Source organism: Caretta caretta, chromosome 4, assembly GCF_965140235.1.
Source record: "Caretta caretta isolate rCarCar2 chromosome 4, rCarCar1.hap1, whole genome shotgun sequence".
Lineage (NCBI taxonomy): Eukaryota > Metazoa > Chordata > Testudines > Cheloniidae > Caretta > Caretta caretta.
This window is the reverse complement of record NC_134209.1, coordinates 45,741,109-45,766,636: the sequence shown is the minus strand read 5'-3', so window position 1 is coordinate 45,766,636 and position 25,528 is coordinate 45,741,109. Positions and strand designations below refer to the sequence as shown.

The window sequence follows — 25,528 nt, the reverse complement described above, 5'->3', positions numbered from 1 at the left end:
AGAAGAAACCACGATAGCTAATAGCATGTCTTTTTGATGGCTTTTTCCAGTTGGTAGCTAAGGCGGCCACATAATTGTAGGCTGATATACCAGAAATATATGCTTTGTCTCCACTTTAAAATATCTCAGGGCTTGTCTAAACTTAAAACGCTACAGTGTACACACTCCCATTAGCATAGAACCACCTCCTGAGAGGCAGTAGCTACTTTGACAGATGAATTCTTCTGACAGGGACTTAGGTCAGCTTAATTATGCCATTCAGGGGTGTGGATTTTTCATACCCCGACCGATATAGTTAAACTGACCTAATTTTCTAGTTAGACCAGGCCTCCATATAAACAAAATACATTGAATGTTAATATTCAGCATAGTTTCAAAATTCATATGAGTGAAAAGTGAATGTATATTATTGTTTGAGGATCATTAAATAGGCCCAACGCTCGTTTCAAGCTCTGTAAATTACAGTGTAATTTAAGAGGACCTGATCACCTACTTTTCATAAATCATTCCATCATCCTTCTATAACACTTTTAACTAGAATATAAATCATAAATCAGATTTCAGCCACAAGACTTTTGCTGTGATATTCATTACCTTAGATTATAGACTTATGCATGTGTACAATGAATTAGAAGTACCACAAATATTGTGATATTCAGAATCCTGTATCAGAACCTATCATTATTCTTTCCAGTAAACCTCATATGGAAACATTCCAAAAAAATCTCTGCAAAATACATGCCCATCCCACTGAGAGGCAATAGTACAGTTGATTCTGGAATTGATGGCTTTCAATCTCCCCCTATGCTTTTTCTATTGGAGAAGAACAAGGATTCTTATCTGCTTGATCCGTTACCAGATCCCCAAAAGAGCTACTTTTTTCTGCTCAGTATGAGGTATAAAAAAGGGAATGGAAAACCTTGTAAAAAGTCATGTCTCTACAGGAAAGTTTTCGCCATCTAACTAAAGTTGTGAATTTAAACCAATACAACTATACACATATAAACACTATGTGGACATTTTTATTCCATTAGAAGGGTGTTTTCCCAATTTATTTTATGTTGCTTGGGAAGAGGGTTAAAAAACAAACAAATTAAATCTGTACAACTATATCAGTACCACTGGTAAAACCTTCCCATATGTAGACAAAGCAAAGAGATTCAAGATGGCATAATTCACTAGAAATGTGATAGAGTTAAGAGCAGACAACTATGACTCAGGGTCTTCTCAGTTGGCCATCCTCTCTTTTATATTTCTACTTTTCTATTGTTTTCTCTCCTAGTTATACTCTGGGTCCGTTAACATGGCCACTGTGAAACAGATCCCTATTTCAGCTGATATCCTGGAAGATTTTTTTAGTGAAATGCTACTTGCCTTCCAGTTGCTTCATTTAAAGTTTGTATCTTTGTGACCTACACGGTAAAAGCATTCAGCCAAGGATACCACAATCCAATCTGCTGATTTGCAATCAAGTTAAATGTAGTTATGGCTAGTGCCTTAAAGAAGTGCACGGTAGCAAATGATGTTGTCACTGCTACCTGAAATTTCTGTGAACATTGCTCTGCAAAGCACACTGACTGCCTGAAAGCAGCTCAGGATAATTTAGGCGCTGAACATTATATGATCTAAGATGTGATTACATAGTGGAATTTGCTCTTTCATAAAATGAAACATTTAGCTCTAAAATACAGGATCTCTAGGAACTGTCCAACAATGACGATGTCTTAGAGACATATAAGCTTTGTCTGGACTAGGAAAATTACCTATTGCTGGCAATGGTTTCAGTGATGGTATAGCTAAACTGATACTGATCAGAGTATAAATGAGAAGTTTTTCAGCACTTCCAAAACCATGATGAAAACATCCTCCATCCGGGTAAGCTTCCTACTGCAGACAAGACTCAAGATTTACATAGCTGCTGGGGAAAACCATGGTGACAGTGGTTTCAATTTTTTGAGCTAAGCATTAAAGATCTGGATGTCAGATCAGTATTAGTACTAAGTACTGACCACCATTGGAAAAGAATACCATAATCAGTGTGCTCTTGGTTTGATCAGTTATGGCAAATCCTGTGACCAGTCCATATTCTGAAAATGGTCATATAGCAGTTTATATCTTTGGATGCCATATGGTTAGGTGAGTCAAAGGATAAAAAACGCTTGCAAAGGGAAGCATGATTTGAGAGCTCTTCTAAAAAATCTGTGTTAGATTGTGAGCCACATTTCACCCTTATTACAGCCCTGTATTTCCTATTGTTTTTAGGAAAGTTTCTTGGGGCTAACCACAGGTATACTTTGTTTAACTGTCTTGCAGCTATGCTGCACCTTTCTCCATGGTTAGTGATTTAACAGAAACTCATTCAAAAAATAAAGGACACCTCTCTTGATACTGAACATAGTGTTCTTCTTTGAAGTCCCACCTGGCATCAGATGCTCCGGATCAAGCAACCAACAGTGACAGCGCTTCTAGGTCAAATTCTCCACTCACTTACATCCATGTATCATCATTCACTTAACTGATGTTTCCAGGGGGTAATGAAGGGGAGAATTCAGCCCAGTAACAAGAAACAAGTCTACAGCTCTCTATTTTCTGAACAAAGGCAGAGGCTAAAGATAAATAATTTTGAGTGAACAGTTTACAACATACTTTGAAGAGACCCTAGGGTATTTCCTGGCTGACCTTTTCATCTCCTATTTTGCAAGCGTCCATCCTGACCTCTGCACCATAACAAACATGTATACTTTTTGTCCACCAACTAGCAAAGCTGGGGATATGGTCATTCTTCATTAGGTCAAGCCAAACTATGAAGATATGCAATCCCTTATGCTTATAAATCACAGCTGGATTTCAAACAATAATCTATAGAAGATGCCCTGCAACTCAGCAGCCTCTTCTGCTCCTGGCTTCTATTGTTTGACAATCCTATTCCACCATACAGAGCCTGCTCTGAACCTCACAGAGTAAAATGAAGTCATTCCTATTGGTGCATTCATTTAGTATGACACAATGGGCCTTGATTAGAGTTGGAGTGAGCAGGCAACGGGGACTAAAACAGTTTTTAAAAACTTATATTTGGCAAAACAGCAAAAGAAAGCAGCAGGGGATTATACTGTGTAAGCATTTTGGTTGTCCCCACAGACCTGGATAAACGCACAGCATCAACTTATTAGGTGTAACTAATGGAAATTTACCACACCCTAGGATCAGTGTCTAATATTTATTAAAGCCCCACACAGTAAAATTATACTCTTGCCTTTTTATTTTCATGGATTTTATGCCATTTGTAAAATCCTACTGTTACGGAATACTAATAAATATGTACACCAGCATCATGCACATTCCTAGAAATGTGTGGAGATAGAGGATTTTAAAGTGAGAGTGAAACGATTTGCCCAAAAGCTCAGCAGAAGGGTTTTGCCAACTAAGTTTCCAAGCTCTGGACTAGAACCAGGATAATAAAACTCTGGATTAGAGGAGGCTATAGTCATCCCATACACGACCTGGTCATTTAGCACCAGGAGGTATATAATACATCTCCACATACTGCTGCTGATGACCTACAGAGTTTCCATCACACTGAGGAAACCTATCATTCATAGCAGTAAGTTTGCTATAATCATAGCTAAAGCCACAGGGGTTGTGGGGAAGGAAATACTTACACATTAAATTATGTTTATTAGTTTTTTCCTTAAGCTTCCATTGAATAAGATGAATCGACAGTCCTAGTGTCATTCACCCTCAATACCTTAAATATGATTAAAGTTCAGAGCTTCTTAGAGAAACATTTAGTGCTAACTTCTGTGGTCATTATTTCTAGCCACTTCTCTGTGCATATAGACATGGCAGTGGACTACAATGGTGCCTTAATATGATATAAAATATTTCATTTTACAGTTTTATAAATTCCCTTGGAAAAAACACTGGCCAGTAAAGAGTTTATGAAAAATGTTTCACAGCTCCAATATGTAACAGGGAGTACTTGCTTTGAAAGCTATTATCTAAGCTGGCAGAGATAATATGCAGTAAGTAAAATACAAGACAGAGTTATATATATTTATATATGGGTATCCCCTTGTGCAAATTTTGCCTTACTCTGGTTCTGCTGTAAAGGGCCCTTAGCTCACTTAAGGTCAGGATTTGCACTTCAGGGCTTGATCATCAGAGGTGCTGAGTACCTATAACTCCCATTGAGTTTTGAAAACTGGTTTGTCACATTTAAACATTCAAAATTTTAGAACTACTGCACTGATTTTCTTCTAAACCTGGCTTGTTTAGAGATCACACAGAGGCTAGGTGTGATTTGCCCTCTCACAGAAGAAATTGAGGGATCTCACCCTAAACCCTGTGGATCTTGAGGTTCCGCTGGGTGGCTATATTCCTCTATATTATCTGAGTCTCTTGCATCTCTGCCCTAAATCCCTAGCACCACAGTTCTGTTGTATCCCGGCTATATTCCTCTATATTATCTGAGTCTCTTGCATCTCTGCCCTAAATCCCTAGCACCACAGTTCTGTTGTATCCCTGTAAGGGGTTCCCGTGTAAGGAAGTTCCACAGCAAGAATGGACCTCTATAGGAAAGTTGGTATAGTCCCTTGATAGATTCATTCTCCTCTGCAGTTTCAGATAGGTGCAAGGGTAATGAAATAGGTCTGCCCCAACCTCCAATCCACAGAGCCACCAGGGAGAGTTATACATGGAGGTTGGGGGGTGGGGAGGAGGATGGTGTTGTGGACCTCATTTTTTGTATGTGGTATGGGAGATCTGTGTGTGGATTCTAAAAGACCAATGTCTTATTAAGCCTTAGAAATAAAGCCATATTTTAAGAAACTTGTCTCTGGTTTATGAGGCCCTTAATCTGGCATAATCTATATCAAGATTTGGCCCCCAAACTGGATAACCATTTAAAAATGACCTGGAAAGGGGGAAAATGCACTTCATTTTGTGTCTTTGTGAAGGCCTGAAATGTGGTCTTGTGTTTTGTAAATTTAGTTTTGGTATTTGAAAAAACAGCCTGTGATCTTGAAATGAAATACTGAATCATAATGCCTATGCATAAGGCGACAGAGCTAAGGTTTCACTTTAACTCTGGTATATCTGGATGTTTTAGTCTTTATCCATGAAGCTTTAAATCTTAATGTAGGGGTTTTCCCATTTAAAGTCAGGACATGCCACAGTAAAAGTAGCATGCACAAACTTATCTACTTCCCTTTGTCATATATCACAAGGTCACACACTATTTCTCAAACAGTACAATAAAACATCATACTACATTTTCTACAATATTAATAGATGCATATGTAGCAAAACTACAACAGTCAACAGGGACAGATCCCTGACCTCTACAATATTAATAGATGCATATGTAGCAAAACTACAACAGTCAACAGGGACAGATCCCTGACCTCCTGCAGCAAAAGCACAAGGCAGTACCACTTGAACAAAGGACTCTCTCCCCTAGGTTTGAATTGTATTCTCTGATGGCTTGATCCTGCACCAACGAAGTCAATGGGAGTTTTGCCATTGATTTCAATGATACCAGGATTCAGGCTACCATTTCTATGTGGGCCAGCCATTTGGCAATGTGTTACATGCAATAACAGGTGGGGATGTGGTGTCTAGACCCTGTGGTAATGAGATAATTAGAAAGGTCTGTGACAGACACGCACACAAACGTAACAGAATCCTGCTAATCTGCATACCCTATAATTCCAGTACAAAAATTAATGGTATCCCTGAACTTCTCAGAATACAGGTAATGTGGTCTCATTTGCGTTGACATTATCATTACAAAGACAGTAAAGATAGGACATTTACTAGTATAACATGAAGTTATGATGAAGAATTAAAACTATATAAATGAAGTACATTTTGTTATACATTATGCTTGGATGATTCCCTCCCTCTCCCCCTAATATTTGCTTGCTTGCTCATTTGAGAAAATCAGTAGTTCCCTACAGCTCTCTAAGTCACTCATGGAAATTACTGAGGCTTTATATTTATGTCTCTAAATTTGCACCATTAAACCTGCCCCATGCCTTTGATGAAGAACACCAATGTTCAAGCAATCTGAGTAAACATGGATTTTAGAGCACTTAGGAAAACTGGCTGTTAACCAGAAAGCTTGTCTCAATTGTAATTATAGAGGAGTTACCACCTCATTATAACTATACACGTGATAATATATGAGAGAGAGAGAGAGAGAGAGAGAGAGAGAGAGAGGGAAAGTCTATTTCTTCTGTGCTAATTCTGATGTTTCCTTTAAGATGAGATATTATATTAGAGTTAATAACATTTCTCATAATAAAATATCCAATGCTGTCAGTACTAATGAATGTATCTGATGTACTTTAAAAGCCTACAGACTCTGTATGAGATGGTAACAGCAGATCAATGGCATCACTGGGGGAGTGGGAGATGACTGTTGTCTAATGCAGTTGTTTGCCTACAATGAATGCTCTTCTCCTCAATTAATGCTCAAAAAGTAATTACCCATTTGCAGGTCAATGTGATCATCGGATTGCCCTTTACAGACTAGCTGCAATTCAAACAAATAAAACAGAATTCCTGCTGTGTAATATGTTTCGGCTTAGTCTTATTCTCTGCCTCTCCAGTTTACTGCATATTTTTTCCAGTTCTTTGCTCAATATCAAACTAATGACAGGTCTTTGAGACAAACTCTCAAATGAAAATGAATGATATCCTTTCTGTAGAAAAACCTTTACCACATCTGTTTAACTCTATTTTAAAACAATTTTCAAAGAAGGATGCAATCCACATAATACTGCCTATGGAAAAGGCATGTCTGATGTATTCTGATGGTCTGCACTAGGAGTCAGGAGACTGGAGTTTTACTCCTGGCTTTTCCACAGACCTGATGTGTGAAGTTGGGCACTTCACCTCTGTGTGCCTATTTCCCTTCCTATACTTGTCGTATCTATATGAGAGCTTGTCTACACTACCGCACAAGGTCAATCTAAGATATGCAATTTCAACTACGTGAATAGCATAGCTGAAGTCGACGTACTTAGATCTACTTACCATGGTGTCTTCACTGCTGACCGTCTCCCATCGACTCCGCTTGCGCGTCTTGTTCTGGTGGAGTATCGGAGAAGATGGGAGAGTGCTCAGCGGTCGACTTATCGTGTCTATACTAGATGCGATAAATTGATTCACAATGGATCCATTGGTGCCCGCCGATCCGGCGGGTAGTGTAGACAAGCCCTAAATTACAATGTTGTCCGGGTAGAGACTCTCAGTATGGGTTTCGGACGGTATCTAGCCTGACAGGGCCCTGATCTTGTTTGGGGCCTGTAACTGCTACTGTGACAATTTTGTTAGGGTTTTGCTGCACCTCACAATGTAAGTTACTTTCCTGACTGGCACCATTCTTCAATATATCACAATTCTCTCCCTGGCACCTCACTGGTACACTGTGATAGGTAGGGCCATACCAAATTCACGGCTGTGAAAAACGTGTCATGGACTGTGAAATCTGCTCTCCCCCATGAAATCTGGCTGGGAGGGGGGAGGGGTTGCAGTATTGCCACCCTTACTTTTGCATTGCCTTCTGAGCTGGGTAGCCAGAGAGCAGTGGCTGCTGGCCAGGCACCCAGCTCTGAAGGCAATGCCACCGCCAGCAGCAGTACAGAAGTGACTGTGGCACGGGGGGTTGACACTTTTCAGGGGGTCAGAGCTGGACTTACTGGTGTGTGATGTGGGCGACTGTCCAGGGCACTGTGGTCAGGGGGGTGCTGTGATTACACACACACACACACACAGCAGCCCAAGGCCCCTTTAACTTCCAAGCACTAGGGAGAGGCAGGACTGGGGGCGCCCCAGGGCTGGGTCAGATCCCCACCTCCACTGGTGGCGCAGAAGAAAGAATGGCAATACCACACCATGCCACCCTCATGTCTGCAGTGCTGATGGCGGTGGTGGTGCTACATTCAGAGCTTGGTGCCCGCCTGGCAGCTGCCGCTCCTGATGTCCATCTCGGAAGGCGCAGAGCCGCCACCAGCATCAGCGCAGAAATAAGACTGGCAGTATCATGACCCCCCTACAATAGCCTCGTGTCCCGTCCCCCCACACCACCGCGATCTCCTTTTGGGTCAGGAGCCCCACGGTTATCACACTGTGAAATTTCAGATTTAAATATCTGAAACTGTGAAATTTAAGATTTTAAAAATCCTATGACCATGAAATTTACTAAAATGGACCATGAATTTGGTAGGGCCCTAGTTACAGGATGAAGAAATCTGCTCTGGTTGTATACTAGTGGCAGCTACTCCCACACTGTGTGTTGGCTCAACTGTGCTGGCTGGCGGGTGTGTATGTGTGTGTAGGGAGAGGGCAGAACCAAGGCTTAGCCAATTCCCAATGCCTTCCTGCCCATTTCCTGTCCACCTGCATGGGAGGGAGTGTAGCATCCCAATGAAGGGATTATATGCTAATGACGTATGTATGCTAATGTAGGGCCAAACCCTGCATCCATTCAACTCCATGGCATCACTGATAGAAAAACTGAGTGCACGATTTGACCTATAAACACAAGTCCTACAGATGTTATGTCACCATAAGCCAAATGAAGAGTCCGTTCTTTAATAGGTTTCAGAGGAACAGCCGTGTTAGTCTGTATTCGCAAAAAGAAAAGGAGTACTTGTGGCACCTTAGAGACTAACCAATTTATTTGAGCATGAGCTTTCGTGAGCTGTAGCTCATGAAAGCTCATGCTCAAATAAATTGGTTAGTCTCTAAGGTGCCACAAGTACTCCTTTTCTTTTTGCGTTCTTTAATAGACTCAGGGGATTGGTGGTGGATGGCTCCATGAAAGAATCAAAATGCTCAGAATTCTGATAACTTTTGTTTTGCATTATACTTAGGGCATTATTCTCAGCCAATCTAAAAATAAATTCCTCATAAGAAGATTTTATCTCAACAGGACAGATTCTCTTTCTCTTAAAGGATGAATTAAGGACAGATAACCCACTTTATCTTTCAATTTCCTGGGTTTTATTAGTTTATGTCAAAATCTGGATATCTGATACACCAGGGGTTTTACTGTTCTATTTCCTTGCTTTTTCCATAATTAAAAAGGCATTTTTTTCATAAAATGTTATATTACCTACATTATTTTTCAAGAGAATGATCTCCCAGGCAAATATTCATTTTGACTAGTGGATATGTATTTAGATTCAAACCAATATATAATTGGTGAATTTGTGAATACACATTATCTCTATGGATAAATATGCATTTAAGATTACCAGTCATATTTACTGTCAGAGTTCTGCACACAGATTAACACTACAGTAAATTATATAAATTAAGGAAATATTTTTCAGTCCCTGAAATTAGGCAGCTAAATCCACACTTAGCTATTTAGATAAGTGGACAGATTTTCAAGAGTTCTGAGCACCAGCAACTCCCATTAACCTACAAATACAGGAGGAGAGAGACAATGTGTTGGGAGGGACAGAGAGTGTCAGCATGCTATCTTGTAAGTTCAGACAGCAGCAGGAAGCAACCAATCCTGAGGTAGGGGGAGGGGAAACACCGACATCAGCCCCCGCCTCCCTCCCTGGGCTCTCTGCACAGCAATCTCTCTTTCTCACACACACATTCAGACTCACACACACACACACACACACACCCCTGCCTCTGTGTTCAACATCTTACATTTATAGGGTGACCTGCATCTCAGAGCAGATCAGCACAGCATGCAATGGCTGTCAGAAAGGGAGCTTTGACAGTAGAGGGGTGCATGTCTTCGGGGCAGCTGAGTTCAAAACAATGAGCAGAGAGGTCACTTGAGGCATTATGGGACGGCTCCAGAGGCCAATTACAGTGCAGAAAGCAATCAAGTGTCTACACTGGCAAAGGAGCGCTGAAGCTTCTGTGCATCTGTGCAAATAGCCTTACGACTCTCATTGAGGTGGGTTTTTTTTTTTTTGCAGTACTGCAACTGAGGAGTTTCTGTGCACAAAGTGGCGTGGCAGTGTGTACAATCTGAGTGCAAAAAAGCTGCTTTACTGTGCAGAAACTTGCCCATATAGACAAGCCCTTAGTCAGCTTCTCTCAACCTCAAGGAATGAAAATCATTTGCTATGATAAAGCAAGAAATGAGATGTGGAAAAGATGTTTTCTTATACATTCTGTTACCATGCCAGGTAAAAAGAATGAAGGACATGCAAATAAAAAACACATTTAGATCATAACATCTTACATTTATAGGGTGACCACATTTCCCTATGCTGAATACAGGACACCTGGTAAAATTACTCATATTCAAGTGAGTTCAACGGCAATCAATCGGAACTATGCAATTCAAAACTATGCAGTTCAAATTAACATCAAGTTGACTGAGCCCCTGTTAAAAAGAAATACTGAATAGTTGGATTTTTGATTTACCTTCTGATCTTTAAGGCTTTAGGGTTCACACAGGGAGGGGTGATACCCGCCCATACCCCCACACACACCTGGGGAGAGGTGACACATACAATCGTACATCTCTCTCACATGGGGAGGGGTGACCGACCAATCCCACCCTCCCTGCCGGCGTTCTCCACCCACCATACCTGGCTGCGCCCCCGGGACAACTGACCCGCCTGTCCCGGTACCTGGCACCACATCTTCCTGAGGCAACATAGGGTGGGGCACACAGGGTCACATACCCTCCCTCCCCAGATTTCTGCCAGGGTTCACACCAGAAGGTGGCCAGCAGCCTTTTGGCACTATGCGGGAGGGAAGGGACAGGAGCTGCTTCCACCTGTGGGAGTATGGAGGAAGGCATGACATGGCCCGTGTCTTCGCAGAGCTCATCTCTTCCCCCCGCCCCTCTGTGGCTGGAAGCAGCTTGCTCCTTCGTGCCCTCCCAGTGTCAAAAGGCAGCTAACACCTCCGGGCTGCTGCTGGCCACCGACACTGACATAACCCAGCTGCCTCCTCTCCCTTCCTTCCCCCAACCCCGGCTACAGCGCAGGCAGGAAGGGGTTAAGCCCTAAGGATGCATGTGCACCAGGGCCCAGGGAACTTGACTACAGGGGCTTCAGCAAACCTGGCCAGAGAGGTGGCTCAGCAGAGGAGGGTGTCATGGGGACAGAGCAGCCCCATGCTCTGTGCGGGTAGGAGTCACGGCCTAGCTGAGGAGCAGAAGTGGCTGCGCGGGGCTTTGGCACATGCAGGGCTCAGCTCCTCCTGGCCAGTGCCCCGGGCTGGAGAGGAAGGAACCTGCCGGCCAGGCTGTTGGTGAGCTGAGCACTCTGACCAGCTGCTGGTGTCTGCACAGCACTGGGAGCAGGATGCATCCCGCCGGTGGGGATATGGAGAAGCAGCCGGTCTGTGGGGCGTGGGGGGTAGGGGGTGCAAAGGGGCAAAGTAGGGAGAGGTCAGCAAGAGTGGGAGCAGGTAACGGGCTGATGTGTGGCAGAAGAGGTGACATGTAACTGGCCGCCGCCTGGTGCCTGCCCACACTCACCAGCCACAGCAGCACGCAGCCAGTGCTGGCTGGAAATGGGACAGGGCCCTGCTGGCCGAGAGCTGGCAAGCACTGACGGACCAGCGGGGGGCAGTGGCCTGCCCCTCATGCTGCATCTTCACCCTGCCACCAGCCTTGCACACCCATCCTCATCGTCGGCGTCTGGACCCACCCCTCCACTCAGCACTGCTGGGTGGGCAGCAGGGATCTGGCCAGCAGCAAGACCAGCCAGTACTCTGAGGGGAGGGGGAGAAAGACACAAAATATGGCACAATTTGCCTGTTTTTAAGAAGAAGTTAGGACACCTACAGGAGGGCTTAAATACGGGACTGTCCCTTTAAAAACAGGACAGCTGGTCACCCTATACATTTATATAGCTAACGCCTTCCACCACGAGGGCCACAAAGCATTCCACAGACTTATATGTCATTGTGTACAATGTAACAGATGGTTAACAGAGTACCCTAACACAATTTTTTTTAAGACACGATTGAAGCAAACCAGAATTCCTTATCTGACTGAAACAACAGAAAGGTGTTTCAGATAAGGAGAATGTAATTGTTTAAATTGAAATTCAGGCATAACACTTGGGCTAGCATGACCATGCCTGTGAAATGCACTGGGGGTTCTCTGATGATGAGAAAAGGTCTGGACTTCAGTATTAAAACTCATCTGAAAGACTCTCATTTTAGCAGCATTAAACTCACTAAACAGCATATTGGGTCACTGCTTCAGTACTAAGCCAGAAAAAAGAATGTACATATTGAATCACCTATGCCACCATTTCCTGGGTTTTATTTCAGAAGTCCCCCAAATCAAGTACTGACCAGGTCTTATCCTGTTTAGTTTACAAGACATGATTAAATCACAGTCCGAGTATGACAGGAGGGCATACTGACACTGTAATAACAGCACTTCTCATTCTTCCTAGAGTTTCTCTGCTCTAAACATGTATAATTTTATTTCCTTAGGCTATCATATTCCACAAGTTAAATTAACATTTGATAAGCTATAGGCTGGCATTTGGGAAATAAAAAGTGAGAAATCAAATACGTATTTTGAATTTTAGAGGGGATGTGAGGAGAGCTAAATACAAGAATCAGTGCATGCACTCTCAGCAACTAATTAAAAATTAGTTACAGTCGTGGATTTAAAAAAATTAGAGAGTGTGTGGAAGATTCACAAAAATTTCAAAGTTGATCAAATTTGGAGAAAAACTATTTCACACATTCACTTATATTGTTGTTGTTTAAAAGCATCATATAGAAACATACAATTGTGTTTTCTTTTAAGTTCATTTCAACATCTATTAATTACAAACAAACTATGTCCAAAATTGACTATAGAGACGGCCTTCTGGTCTTACACACCAAAACTAATGGAATAATTTGCTCCTTGGAATAAGTACTCACATTGTCTGATTTTAACTTTTAATCCTTTATTTTAAGACCCTGTTGGTGTTCAATGACCTGAAATTGCAGCTGCTGGAAGTTCTGTGTGATTTTTGATCCAGTGACCTACTTTATCTTGTGGGCGTTAAGTCTGTATGGATTTCTCACTGCCGCAAGAGCAGAGTAATGGGATGTGTGTAGCTGAGCGGCCCCAGCGCAGACCAGGAACCAGACTGCGACTTTGAGAGGCACAATCTGATTCCTGGCTCTATCCTTGCTCCAGGTGAAGTAATATGCATCAGCCTATTTTTGGCCTTTACCCTTCTCACATATCTGTACAGGAGTGGAACTAGCAGATGCATAAAGGCTCTCCCCTCTCTCTCCTTTGCACTTCCATTGTGGTATGGATAGGACATATAGGGAAGTAAGTGGGCTTGCTACACGTTTTTCTCCCCCCATGTGGGAGCACACCTGAAGTCATGATCTGTCCCTAAGAATGGTGCAGTTTTGGCCTCTCTACTGAACAGTCAGAAGATTTTAAATGAGCTCTGAATTTTAAACACATCACCTGATGCAACACTTCAGATAAAGGACAAATTATACTTAAAAATTAGGTAACAAATTCTCATATCCTTATTCATGTTGAGCAATACCTAAAACCTCAGGGAGTCCCACTAATTTCAAACAATTACTTGAGGACTAAGAAGGTACCACTCAGTGTACGACTATGGGAATCTATTCCATAGCTTCCAACCTAAGAAGCTAGTGCTGAAGTATTGCTTATCGTTATTCTGTGATTTATGTTCTGAGTGGTGAGTCTTCATAAATTCAAGACTAGATTTTCATAACCAAACTCACAAAGAGTAATACCCTACTCATTCGCATTGTACTGCTGACAGAATTCATATGATCCGCATATTTTGTGCCCCCTCCCCCCACAGAAAAATGCGAAAGAAATCTACGGGGCGGAGGGGACATGCCTCTTCCCCGGCAGCAAGTCTGTTCCAGTGTGCCTGGAGCAGACTCAGAGATGCAAATCACTGCAGAGGGAGAGGGGCTAGGAATGTGTGCCTGCATGGGAGATGTTGATCACCGTCAGGGGGTGGAGCTGGGCGTGTGCGAGTTCCAGCGAGCTAGAGAGAGACTGTCCCTCTGACTTACTATTCTGGCTCGGTGGAGGGGGTAGGGCTTTTTATTATTTTATTATGCAGGAGGCAGGCTCTGTCAGTGAGGCAGAAATGTAGCAGCCTGCCTAGTAACATTGTTAATGTTCCTATTGTTAGTTAACTGTTTCCATTCTCAATCAATTCCCCCAGGAACATAAAACCTGTAAAAGTTTTAAGGCCCCTACAGTGCCAGAGTGATGTAAAGCCTTATAAATTACAGTAAGGGATTCAGCTAGGAAGATCTATGTTCTCTCTCACTTTTTTCCCATGTGGTTAGATTACAGCTCAGGATTTATTTTACTTAGCCATTAAAAAAAAATTAAGGGTAAATAAAACATTTACCAAGCAGTCAATAAAATGTCAGGACAATCTGAACCAAGCACGTCCCAAAGTACCCAGCCAGGTCCAGAACAATGATTAGCAAAACTGTCTGACTGTCATGTGTGTAAGTCTGAGCAATTTAAAATGACTTTTTTTGTGGGTGTGGCTATTTGGTGTTCTGTAATGTAATTTAAATGAAAATTCAGGATAATAACTGGAATGCGGGTATTGGTTACCAAGTGTTTGTAACTTAACTTTCATGTGTTTAGGAAATGCTGAATAGTTACTGTGACTTTTTTTCTGTTTTGTAGTTTAAATAAATTACCAAAACAGTTGAAACCAGTGTGATTATATTGCATTATCTGACAAATAAAATATGCAGAATTTTTAATTTTTTGGTGTAGAATCCCCCCCATAATAGCAGGTTTCAGAATAGCAGCCGTGTTAGTCTGTATTCGCAAAAAGAAAAGGAGTACTTGTGGCACCTTAGAGACTAACAAATTTATTTGAGCATAAGCTTTCGTGAGCTACAGTCCAACGGAAGGTGAAGTATGGTATCATATGGTATCATACTGGTCATCAGTTAATTAGAGGAAAATTGGATTGTTGGATAGCCAATTGTGGAAGTTGGAAGACACTGACATTATATAAAAAAAAAGGAATACTTGTGGCACCTTAGAGACTAACAAATTTATATGAGCATAAGCTTTCGTGAGCTACAGCTCACTTCATCGGATGCATGCAGTGGAAAATACAGTAGGGGGATTTTATATACACAGAGGACTTGAAACAGTGGCTGTTACCATTCACACTGTAATGAGAGCGATCAGGTAAGGTGAGCTATTACTAGTAGGAGAGAAAAAAACCTTTTGTAGTGATAATCAAGGTGGACCATTTCCAGCAGTTGACAAAAAATGTGTGAGGAACAGTAGGGGGGAAAAATAAACATGGGGAAATAGTTTTACTTTGTGTAATGACCCATCCACTCCCAGTCTTTATTCAAGCCTAAGTTAATGGTGTCCAGTTTGCAAATTAATTCCAATTCAGCAGTCTCTCGTTGGAGTCTGTTTTTGAAGTTTTTTTTCTTGTAATATTGCCATTATTGTTTAGGTCTGTAATTGAGTGACCAGAGAGATTGAAGTGTTCGACTGGTTTTTGAATGTTATAATTCCTGACGTCTGATTTGTGTCCACTTATTCTTTTATGTAGAGACTGTCTGGTTTGGCCAATGTACATGGCAGAGGGGCATTGCTGGCACATGACGACATATATCACATTGGTAGATGTGCCGGTGAACGAGCTTCTGATAGTGTGACTAATGTGATTAGGCCCTGTATTTTCCACTGCATGCATCCGATGAAGTGAGCTGTAGCTCACAAAAGCTTATGCTCATATAAACTTGTTAGTCTCTAAGGTGCCACGAGTACTCCTTTTCTTCTTCTTATGTTGGATACAGATCAACATGGGTGCTACTCTGAAACCTGACATTATACACAGATTCAGTTCCAACGGTTAGAAGCATGTGTGCAATACTTGCAATTGCAGGAATTTAAATAGACAGTGGAATAGAAAACATTTACATAACTATGCACTGGCAGTTTATTTTTCGTGCAGTGTAATTCCCTAAAATGAGGCATCACTGTACTGACACACCAAGGACTCGGCCTTGGTTATTCTGAATGCACAGTCCAGTATTCCAAATGCATTTATTGGGTAATATTGTCTATCAAGTTGCTTATCCTTACAACACATGGAAGACCTGGCACTATCCACCTGATAAAATGATATAAGTGGAAGCTTCTACTTAAATGTTCTTACAGAGGCAATTTTTGTTCAATATTTGATCAAAAATTATTTCTCAAAAATGTACTTGCAGAATGATCTCTTTTCTCCATCAACCTTCAGTTTCTTTAAATACTATGAATGAAAGGATTCTTAAATCCTGGAGTGCTACTGGATATTGCTACTCATTAAGAATTTAGCCTCCAATCCTCTAATTCATTGCACCCAGATGCACTACCCATATGGAGCTCCATTGATTCAGGATTCGGTCTTACAGGTCAGGAAAATGTATTGCATGTAGGAAAAGTTGCAGAGGATTTAGTAAGGGAAGAGTTTCTAAATCACTAGAGCTTAATGTTGTTGGGTTATTAAAAGAAAAAAATAAAAGGAATATTGGTCTTTTTAAGATGACAGATCATGTAAATAACGTTATACTGTAATAAATTAAATAAGCCATGACAGAGAAAGTTATATAGAAAATACCATTCTTCAATGGTCTCACAAATTTACTGATAAAATGAGCATCCTGTACACTTACGCTCCATTTTTATACCATAGTAATAAATATAAAAGTCTACACAAACTAGATTTAGTGTATGATATATTCACTGACCTCACTCCTCACGGCTTATAGGGAACCTTAAAAGTGGTACAAGCAGCACTACTTAGAAGACAGCTGCTACTCTTTGGTTACAAGAACCCTTCTCCAGGAAACTGATCACTTTTTAAAAAGTGTTCAACAGTATCAGAGCTTTCTGGCTTATAAAGAACAGTTTGAAATGTGCAAGCATCAATTTTAGCAGCTTCAAATATCACAACTGCATCCCCCTCCTACTTCCCCCAGAACAGCCGATTAATGAGAGACACTAAAATAGAGCCAACCAGAAATCAAGATATTCCACTCCTTGAAAACATGTTGTTTTTACTAGATTGAACCTTTTAGCAGAAATTCAGTTGATGGGGGTGGGCACTAGGAAGAGAATGGATTAGTCATGCACAAAGAAGCAGGCCCTGGGTACTGGCTTTTCCCCTCTGCAACTCAGAGGCCCAAAGAACAGGATTTTCAGGCTGGACAGCATCCAGAATTAATATCACTAAGTATTTGTTCTTTATCCTTGGTTTTAATTCAGATCCGCAGTGAAAGCATTTTAGAAGCATCAATTTTAGATTTAGGTTATGGCGGTTGGAGGCAACAAAGATAAGATTAAAAAGTAAACACACAGACTTTTATACTATTTGGTTCTGATTTATTTCACTACTGTTCGGCAAGTTCTTTGCTGACAGGATTAGTTTGCTTTAACTCATCCACTTGCATATTATCATAAACTTATGCGAACACACAGTATTTTGATTTTAGATTTTTTATACCTTTGATTTACAGACATTACCCCAGGATGAAGCACACCATTTTGGTCTGTGAAAAACCCTACTGGGTTCATATGCTTTATCCAGGTGCTTGAAATCTGTGCAATGGAAGAGCAGCGACAGCAAAGTAATGAAGTGGAAGAAAAATAAACAACAAAAACTGCAATGTGCTATCTATCTCTTTGCCACATGATCACTGAAGAGATCTACAAACTACTAAATCTATGTATAAGATGTGCCTACTTTGAAATTAATGTAATTCTGGACCTATCCAAAACCCATTGAAGTTAATGGAAGACTTTCCAAAGACTCTCCATCCTCTTACAAAAAGAAAAGGGGTACTTGTGGCACCTTAGAGACTAACCAATTTATCTGAGCATAAGCTTTCGTGAGCTACAGCTCACTGCATCGGATGCATTCAACCGATGAAGTGAGCTGTAGCTCACGAAAGCTTATTCTCAAATAAAATTGGTTAGTCTCTAAGGGGCCACAAGTACTCCTTTTCTTTTTGTGAATATAGACTAACACGGCTGCTATTCTGAAACCCATCCTCTTACAATAATTAAGTCATCAGAGGTGATTATAAGGTACCAAAACAGGGTCAGATATATAACTTAACTTTTTGCTTGCCATAGACCATTCAGCCAATTAATTATGGCTATACTGAGGGACAGATGGCACTCATTTTTAGTTATAACAACCCCCTCCAAATTGCAGATGTATAACATGTATATAAAAAAGTTGCAAGTGTATAACATGTTTATATTTGGTGGTGGAAAAGGGAGACAGTCATAAGACACTTGTCCTCTTTAGTCAGGGACGGTGTCTTTGTGTGGATGTGTGCTGAGAGTGACCAGTACAATAGAATCCTAATCCCGATTTGGATCGCTGGGTGCTTCAGTAATATAAATACTACATAGTCATATACATGCTAAATAATAAATATAATAATAATAATTTGAGCCTGATAAACATTTTATCATTATACTACAATACATTGTTTACAAACAGTAAAAAATATTATTGAAAAAGACAACTTAGGTAGCTACGTTCCTCTTGCAAAATAAATTAATGAACATATAACTGTACATTTACATCTGCAAACTAATACATATGTTCACTTGTAGTAGAGAATTAAACCTGAAACTTTATTCAAGCATGGTCTGAGTGGGCCTTTATTTTAGGATGGTCAGAGCATGTGCGTATTTTGCAGGCACAATGCCAGGATATACGTCTCAGGTATTTCCATAGATGTTTTGAGCACAATTCAGAATCTGGGCAGATTAAGATGTAAGCACTCTAGGCCTATGTCTGGGACCTCAGCTCTGGGAGTCACATGATTACATAAAAATCTAAGCTTTCATTAAAACAAAAAGCAACCAAAATTACTAGTCCTTTTGACTGACATAGTAACATCTACCTGAGTATGCAGGTGGCCTGAAATGATTGCTCTGAGAGTAGAGAATTGTATCATGCGTCTGATTGGTGTGTTATTAGGGCTGGCCAAAAGGACAAAAATTCCATTTGGCGAAAAATTTTAAGGTTTCATAATTTGTTTCTGTTTCGATGAGGAGTGAAACTTAGGCAATTTTGATCATTAGAAATTTTTCACAATGAAACAGAGAGAGACACATCCCAGAATAGCCATTAGCCCAATCATTAGGCATACACCTGGGATGTGGGAAACCTATGTTCAAGCCTCTGCTATGCCTTATTTGGAGTAGCGAATTGAACCTGGGTCTTCAGTGAGTCTGTCTCTCCTGTTGGAGCTGCTCCACTTTGTATAAATAGTTAAATATTCATTGGGTAAAAGAGATTGACTGTATAGCTTAGTCGCAAGGGCACTCATCAGAGATATGAAAGATCCAAGTCCTGCCTGATATGGAGGAAGGACTTGAACCTGATTCTTCCACATCCCTGATGAGTACCCTGGCCACTGGTCTGTTTGCTATTCTGGAGTCTCTCACAAACACACAACCAGAAATTCCATTCTGAACCTGAAAAACCTTCCTGAAAAAAGTTTAATCAAAACAAATATGTTTTTGTGGAAAGTTTTTGTTTCAATAAATTGACATTTTCAACACCAACTCTAGGTGTTATATCTTAGACCAACGGTTCTCAACCCATGGCCTGCATGCAGCCCAATTAGCACACAGCTGTGGCCCAGCTCAGCTGTATGCTAAAGGCTGGCCTGCATAGTGAGGTCCGGGGCTCCTGGCCGGCCCTGTGAGGTCGGGGGACTGGGTTTGGGCTGCCACTGCCCCATCACCCAACCCCTGCGGCCCAAGTAACACATTGTGGGCCGCATGATAAATAAGTTGAGAACCACTGTCTTAGACCCTCTGCTGCAACCCCAGATGTTTCTGGGAAGCGGTGAGCCCTGTTACTGCAGGATTGAAGAAAGGGACCTCATATCATTCTCCTTGCCTCCAGCGGAAGGGACAGAAGCCCTTGCCATTCCCAGCCCAAGAGCAGTGCCGGGCCATAGGGGATCTATAATATGGTGTCAAGGGCCCCAAACTGCCTCAACCTGTCCCTGTAAAAAATGAATCTTGTAACTAATAATATATAGGTAAAGGTGTAACTATAAACCAGCATCTTTTCACAAGCATTTTTTCACGAAGCAGGCTAAATACTATGCTACTGTATATCTGAAGACTCGCTGAAGAATTCAGTTTTAAAAAAAATTTCACAGGCTGAATGAGGAAGCATCAGGGATGGTTACACGATGCTTCTCTATGGATTTCTATTGATCCTGGATGCAATAACTTGGGACTTGCCCATGGTTTATTTTAAACTGTAAATCCAGCCTAGCAGCAGTTTTAATCCTGCTGAGGCTGCAGTGGAGACCCCATGGAGACACACTAAAACTGGCTGAGTGCCCTCAGTTATCCTTAAGATCTTCATGTCCAATTGAGATAGAGCCAACCAATCCCACAGTTCAGATCAGCATGGTAGTTATGTGGATGAAACCATAAGCTAGCATTTTAGCTGCTTTCTGAATATCTTAGCTATTTGCAGAATTGCATTAGGCTCACAGTCTCCCTGTGTAAATACTCTAACACTACGTGACAGTCACTATCTTACCACCACTATGTACTGTTGTAGCCAGCAGCATCTGCACTTTCTCCATCATTTCCTATATTCATGGTATCTCTTACTCACAGGCATTCTAATGAATCCCTCCTCCTTACTTGCTGAGATCATACCTTCGTGATCATTGTTCTGTATAAACCAATAAGTGCTGCAAGGAAGAAAAGGCAGTTGGAACCTGGACGAGATTGAAAAAAGGATGAATGAGGAAATCTCTCCTTTTGTCACTGTTAATGCATTGTCTTTGTTTAAATCTCTTAAAATAGAAACCTTTTGGTGGTAAATTGGGTTTCTAGTCAGCAGGTACAATAACTTGCATAAATGTACCCATCTTCTACACATGCCAGACAAGCAAATGAAACAGTAAGATGCTTGAACTTTTACCTACTGTAAAAAGCATCCTCAGGTTTGCCAGTGGGACTTTCCCAGTTTCTCCTTTAGCTGGAAAAATAAACTGAAAGACAATGGGCCAGGTCCTCAGCTGGTGTCAATTGGCTTTGCTAAACTGAAATCAAAGTATCTATCTGGATTTACACTATTTGAGAAGTGGACCCACTGAGTTTACTGATAGTAAAGCACATTGTTCAACTTGTGCAATCAGAAAAGGGGGAGAAGGGTTAACACCTTGTGGAGTGACCAGGATTTGCCAACACATGGTGCAATCTGGTCCATTCCAAAGATAAAAAAGATAAGATAATTGCTTCAAGAGCTTGTTTATAAACTCAGGGGGGAAGTAACCTCTCAAAGAGAAGATTCAGGAGTATCCTGAGAGAAGTGACTCCATCACAGGCAGGAGAATCATCTAAACCATGTCTTCAATTTGATGACAGAATTTAATATGGGCCTCCAGCAAGCCCCTTAAATTTATCTCTGGGATATCACCTTGGGTTGGACATTTTGTCCTAAGGATTCCCTTGTCCTTATAAAGAAAAGGGGATTCAGAGACTAGGGCAGCTATTCCTCCAATGCTTTTAATTGGAAAGATCACCATAAGGGCAGCAAACTTAGATGAGAATATGTCTAGAGCAGGGGTCGGCAACCTTTTAGAAGTGGTGTGCAGAGTCTTCATTTATTCACTTTAATTTACAGTTTCGCGTGCCAATAATACATTTTAATGTTTTTAGAAGGTCTCTCTCCATAAGTCTATATATTATATAACTAAACTATTGTCATATGTAAACAAGGTTTTCAAAATGTTTAAGAAGCTTCATTTAAAATTTAAAGAAAATGCTGATCTTACGCCGTCGGCCCACTCAGCCCATTGCCAGCCTGGGGTTCTGTTCACCTAGGCCGGCAGCAGGCTGAGCGGGGCCTGTGGCTAGGACCCCGGCTGGCAAGGGGCAGGCAGCCAGAACCCCAGACCAGCAGTGGGCTGAGCGGTGCCAGTGGCCGGGACCCCAGACTGGCAGTGGGCTGAGAGGGTTCTGGCCACCGGCTCCTGTCAGACAGGGTCCCAGCTGCTGGCCCCACTCAGCCCGCTGCCGGTCTGGAGTCCCGGCCCTGTCCACATAGAGTAGGTACCTACCTTCTCCCTGGTTCTAGCCATTCTATTCCTCTCTCTGCACTGAGATGAGGGTGGGAGTGCGCTCAGAACAGGGCTGGGGGTGAAGGAGCATGCTGGGGTTTGGGGTGCATGGTCTGGCCAGGAGCTAGAATGAGGGAGGGGGCTCAGGGTTGGGGCAGAAGGTTTGGATGTGGAGTGCTTACCTGGGCAGCCCTCATTTGATGGGAGGGGTGCAGGTGGCAATGTCGGGGGTGTGTGTGTGCAGGAGCTCCCGTTTGGTGCTCAGGGTGGGAGTGGGGATGTGGGGGGTGCAAGAGTCAGAGCATGGGGTTTGGGGGTGCTGGGTATGTGTGAGAAGGGTGCCGGAGTCAGGGCAGGGGGCTGGGTATGTGTGAGGAGGGTTCAGGGGTGAGGGCAGAGGGCTGGGGTCATGGGCTGGGGTCGTGGGGGTGCTCCCAGCCCCCTGCCCTGAGCGGCTCACGACAAAGGGCTGGAGGGGATATGCCCTGATTCCACTCCCCTTCCCCAAGGTCCCCGAGCAGATCACACACTGCAGCTCCAGTTTACCTCTTCCTCGTAGTGAGGGCCGTCAGCTGATCGGCTGCAGGGAGGGAGAGAAGGAGGGGCAGAAACCCAGCATGCTGGGGGAAGAGGCAGGGGGAAGCTTGCCTGCCCTACAAGGAGAGAGCGGTGGGCGGAAAAGAGCGGGCCAGGCCGGATTTTTAGTGGCATGCTGCTGTCTGCCCGGGTCCGGCAGACAGCAGCGTGCCATTAAAAATTGGCTTGCATGTCATGTTTGGCACGCGTGCCATAGGTTGCCGACTCCTGGTCTAGAGTAATAATTGATGTGAGTTCAAAGGAGACCGGGGAAGGGCAGAGATTGGAGGGCTTTCAACATGATCAGGCTCTGGAGAGGAACAATTTGCTTAATCCTCAATTTCAGTATCTGGGTCACTCTAAATAATCTAGTGATTAGACGACCAATTGGAGAAAGTCCAGGGGAGAGCAACAAAAATTATAAAAGGTTTAGAAAACCTGGCCTATGAGGAAAGGTTAAAAAAACCTGGGCATGTTTAGTCTTGAGAAAAGAATACTGGGCTGGGGGTCCTGATAACGGTCTTCAGACACGTTACAGGTTGCGATCAGTTGGACCTCCATGTCCACTGAAGGTTGTGCAAGAAGTAATGGGCTCACACTGCAACAAGGGAGATTTAGGTTAGATATTAGGAAAAACTTTCTAACTATAAGGGTAGTTAAGATCTGAAATAGGGTCCCAAGGGATCCCCATCATGGGAGATTTTTAGGATCAGGTTAGACAAACACCTATCAGGGATGGTATAGGTTTACTTGGTCCTGCCTCAGTGAAGGGGACCAGACTCAATGAGTTCTTGAGGACCCTTTCAACCCTACATTTTTAAGATTCTATAAATTTAAAGCAAACTACTTGTCTGCTTTTTTCTCTACACTCTGCTACAGAAATTTTAAAATTTGAGGTGATGCTTTTTCCTATCAGATGAAGGGCTCTGAAATATGACAATTCCTTTGTAGCTACTACACACTATTTCCATTCCTGGCTTTTCCTTACCTATTCATACCAGACACAAGTCTAAGCTCTTCATTTTGATTCTGTATAATGATGTGGAATTTCATCGTTCTGAGACAAACTATTTTCCCCTTTGGCATATGTGATGATCAAGATGAGCTCCTCAGTCCAGGAGATTGACATCCGTGGTTGTTGCTCCAGGGGAGTTCTTTCCAGAAAAAAATCAATCTATCTATCAGGACTACTGCAGTAGGGATATTGTCACAGTTAGTGGACTACTGGCCCCATGCAACAGACTCTGAATAAAATATGAGCACCCTGACAGGAGCTATGCCTGAAGGCTTCTCACGTAGATGTGAGCCCACAGGACTCTCTTTCTGCACGATACCAAGAGACCTAGAAGATATGAGGCCCAGAAAGGCAATGGTCACCTTCAAAAACTTGTTTCCTTCCTAAAAAGAAAGCATTTTGCTAATATCAGATTAAAAGAGAAACAGTAGGTGCACTGTGAATTCTGCTGTAGTCAGAACTCTGGTCTTGATAGACCAATAGGACCAGATGCTGGAATATTGCCGTAGCAAGTTAATCATTCCACTGACCTGCCAGGCTCTTTGGTGTGGTGAGGTTCTACTTAATCCAAAATGGCTGCTAACGTGGGTGATTGTCAAGCATACTTTGTATCACACTGGAGCCAGAAATCATCCACAAATGAAGAAAGGAGAGATACGTTTCCCTTTACATATTTGTGACTCCATTCGGCAGAACAGAGCTTGGGGTAGTCCCTCTGTCAGCCTAGAGGGCACTGTTTTGTCAAGAAAAGAGTCCATTGTTGGATAGGTCCATCTGCCTTTTTGTCACATGTAGAAGAAATGCCCATTAGTTCAAATTGGTACTATTACAAAGGTGACAATCAGAAATTTGCATATATACAAGTAATATCTGCTGAAAGTTTGTTCCTTGAAGTTTAAAAGACTGGACACCTAAAATTCAAACCTCTCTAACTCAGCCCATGTGGGGAACAATACGTGCCAAGAACTGTAGCCATTTTAGAATCAGCTGCTCTTTTCCGCATGACTAAAATATACTTTCCAAATGCACAACATTATCCCCAATAAAAGCCCTTTGCCTGGCAGTTCATATTTTAAAAAAATGTTTCCATCAGAGTTTCAGATGTAGAAATTTAAAGCCAGTTCCCCAGTGCACTGGCATCCAGGACCTGCCCCTGAGGAGGCCTCTTCTTCGGAGCAGGGTGTATATGGAGGAGGGTGAGGACTAACTCAGGACAGGCAGAAGTGGATGCGTATCCGCTATCTCTGACCCTCTGAGGTCACGTGACATGACATGACCTACGGGAAGGTAGTGGGAGGCTTACAATAGCTTACCAATTAGAAGCACAACTGACTCAGACAACTGGCACTTTTCATGGGTTATCTTCTGTGCCACCTGAACAAAGACCAAGAAATGGTGCTAACACTTCTCATAGGTAGGGCCCTACCAATTTCATGGCTGTGAAAAATGTGTCACGGTCCATGAAATAGGCCCTTCCCTATGAAAACTGATCTTGCTGTGCTGCTGGGAGCGCCCTACCTGGGGGAACTCCTAGCTGCATATCTCGGCAGGAACAGGACTTGTCCATCCCCTGCACAGCCTCTCTTGGGGAGAGATCAGACCCATCTCCAAGTGCATCCCCCTGCTGCAGGAAGCTCTGATGCTGGGCAGCAGCCCTGGAGGTTCATGTAGTTGGAGGTAGCTTGTGGAGGTGGGTCCAATCTCCCCCTGCTGCCAGGAGGCACCAGCCAGGGGACTCCTAGCTGCAAGTCACTGCTGGGCTGGGAAGAGACAGGACTTGTCCATCCCCTGCACGGCTACTCTGGGGGAGGAGAGGGAGTG

At 42.5% G+C, this 25,528-nt stretch overlaps 1 protein-coding gene across 45 annotated transcripts in view; it reads right to left on the bottom strand.

Annotated features, from left to right (window-relative positions):
• ANK2 (ankyrin 2) overlaps nucleotides 1–25,528 on the bottom strand; it is a 565,434-nt gene that overhangs the window by 166,297 nt on the left and 373,609 nt on the right. The gene's annotated exons all lie outside the window — the stretch shown is intronic.